The following is a 3,073-nucleotide window of genomic DNA, read 5'->3' on the forward strand; positions in this document are numbered from 1 at the left end:
ACTCTGAAGAAGAAACTAAGAGAAGTTAAAATACAACAATCCAAAGATAACCTTACAGAAATTTTCGAACAAGAAGAGGATATGGCAGCCGAAAATAATAATAATGCAAGGAGGATGCTTGGTGACTTTACTGCACCTAATTCCAATTTACATGGAAGAAGCATCTCCATCCCTACCATTGGAGCAAACAATTTTGAGCTGAAACCTCAATTAGTTTCTCTGATACAACAAAACTGCAAGTTTCATGGACTTCCATCTGAAGATCCTTTTTAGTTCTTAACTGAATTTTTGCAGATCTGTAATACTGTTAAGACTAATGGAGTAGATCCTGAAGTCTACAGGCTCATGCTTTTCCCTTTTGTTGTGAGAGACAGAGCTAGAATATGGTTGGATTCTCAACCTAAAGATAGCCTGAACTCTTGGGATAAGCTGGTCAAGGCATTCTTAGCCAAGTTCTTTCCTCCTCAAAAGCTGAGTAAGCTTAGAGTGGATGTTCAAACCTTTAGACAGAAAGAAGGTGAATCCCTCTATGAAGCTTGGGAGAGATACAAGGAACTGACCAAAAAGTGTCCTTCTGACATGCTTTCAGAATGGACCATCCTGGATATATTCTATGATGGTCTGTCTGAATTAGCTAAGATGTCATTAGATACTTCTGCAGGTGGATCCATTCACCTAAAGAAAATTCCTGAAGAAGCTCAAGAACTCATTGACATGGTTGCTAATAACCAGTTCATGTACACTTCTGAGAGGAATCCTGTGGGTAATGGGATGCCTCAGAGGAAGGGAGTTCTTGAAATTGATACTCTGAATGCCATATTGGCTCAAAATAAAATATTGACTCAGCAAGTCAATATGATTTCTCAAAGTCTGAATGGAATGCAAGCTGCATCCAACAGTACTCAAGAGGCATCTTCTGAAGAAGAAGCTTATGATCCTGAGAACCCTACAATAGCAGAGGTGAATTACATGGGTGAACCATATGGAAACACCTATAATCCCTCATGGAGAAATCACCCAAATCTCTCATGAAAGGATCAACAAAAGCCTCAACAAGACTTTAATAATGGTGGAAGAAACAGGTTTAGCAATAGCAAGCCTTTTCCATCATCCACTCAGCAACAACAGAAAACTCTAAACAAAATACCTCTAATTTAGCAAATTTAGTCTCTGATCTATCTAAGGCCACTGTGAGTTTCATGAATGAAACAAGGTCCTCCATTAGAAATTTGGAAGCACAAGTGGGCCAGCTGAGTAAAAGAATCACTGAAACCCCTCCTAGTACTCTCCCAAGCAATACAGAAGAAAATCCAAAAGGAGAGTGCAAGGCCATTGACATAGTCAACACGGCCGAACTAAGGGAGGAAGGGGAGGACGTGAATCCCAAGAAGGAAGACCTCCTGGGACGTCCAATGATCAATAAGGAGTATCCCTTTGAGGAACCAAAGGACTCTGAGGCTCATCTAGAGACCATAGAGATTCCATTGAACCTCCTTATGCCCTTCATGAGTTCTGATGAGTATTCTTCTTCTGAGGAGAATGAGGATGTTACTGAAGAGCAAGTTGCCAAGTTCCTTGGTGCAATCATGAAGCTGAATGCCAATTTATTTGGTAATGAGACTTGGGGAGATGAACCTCTCCTGTTCACCAATGAACTGAATGCATTGGATCAACTGAGATTGCCTCAGAAGAAACAGGATCCTGGAAAGTTCCTAATACTTTGTACCATAGGCACCATGACCTTTGAGAAGGCTCTATGTGACCTTGGGTTAGGACTAAACCTCATGCCATTCTCTGTAATGGAGAAACTGGGAATCTTTGAGGTACAAGCTGCTAAAATCTCATTAGAGATGGCAGACAATTCCAGAAAACAGGCTTATGGACAAGTAGAGGACATATTAGTAAAGGTTGAAGGCCTTTACATCCCTGCTAATTTTATAATCCTAGATACTGGGAAGGATGAGGATGAATCCATCATCCTTGGAAGACCCTTCCTAGCCACAGCAAGAGCTGTGATTGATGTTGACAGAGGTGAATTAGTCCTTCAATTGAATGAGGACTCCCTTGTGTTTCAAACTCAAGGTTATCCTTCTGTAAACATGTAAAAGAGGCACAGTAAGCTTATCTCAAAACAAAGTCAACCAGAGCCCCCACAGTCAAACTCTAAGTTTGTTGTTGGGAGGCCACAACCAAACTCTAAGTTTGGTGTTGAACTCCCATATCCAAACTCTAAGTTTGGTGTTGGGAAGTCTCAACAATGCTCTGAACATCTGTGAGGCTCCATGAGAGCCCACTGTCAAGCTATTGACATTAAAGAAGCGCTTGTTGGGAGGCAACCCAATTTTTATATATCTAATTTTAATTTATTTTTATTGTTATTTCATGTTTTATTAGGTTCATGATCATGTGGAGTCACAAAATAAATATAAAAATTGAAAACGGAATAAAAAAAAAATAGCAGAAGAAAAATCACACCCTGGAGGAGGATCTTACTGGCGTTTAAACGCCAGTAAGGAGCATCTGGCTGGCGTTCAACGCCAGAACAGAGCATGGATCTGGCGTTGAACGCCAGAAACAAGCAGCATCCTGGCGTTCAGACGCCAGAAATGCACAGTGAGGAAAGCTGGCGCTGAACGCCAGAAACAAGCACAGAACTGGCGTTCAACGCCAGAAATATGCTGCATCTGGGCACTGAACGCCCAGAACAAGCATCAATTCGGTGTTTAAACGCCAGAATTGCATGCAAAGGCATTTTACATGCCTAATGGGTGCAGGGATGCAAATCCTTGACACCTCAGGATCTGTGGACCCCACAGGATCATCTCAGCATCTGTGGACCCCACAGGATCCCCACCTACCACCACTCACTCTCTTCCCTCTTCTCAATGTTCATCCTCTCTTCCCAATAAACACTCTTCCCCAAAACTCTTCACCAATCACCTCAATCTCTCTTCCCTATCACCACTTCACCACTCACATCCATCCACTCTTCCCCATAAACCTACCTCATAAACTCCACCTACCTTCAAAATTCAAAACCAATTTCCCACCCAAAATCCACCCTTATGGCCGA

General features: G+C 42.0%; 1 non-coding gene across 1 annotated transcript; it reads right to left on the reverse strand.

Moving 5' to 3' along the window:
* Positions 1 to 477: 477 nt before the first annotated feature.
* Positions 478 to 585, reverse strand: LOC148546150 (small nucleolar RNA R71). Its single transcript, XR_015900973.1, has one exon. It is a non-coding gene; the product is annotated as a small nucleolar RNA R71 (small nucleolar RNA).
* Between the last annotated feature and the right edge of the window lie 2,488 nt (positions 586 to 3,073).

The sequence above is a fragment of the Arachis ipaensis genome, chromosome B9 (genome assembly GCF_059453495.1).
Source record: "Arachis ipaensis isolate K30076 ecotype BB chromosome B9, ASM5945349v1, whole genome shotgun sequence".
NCBI classification, from domain to species: Eukaryota; Viridiplantae; Streptophyta; class Magnoliopsida; order Fabales; family Fabaceae; genus Arachis; species Arachis ipaensis.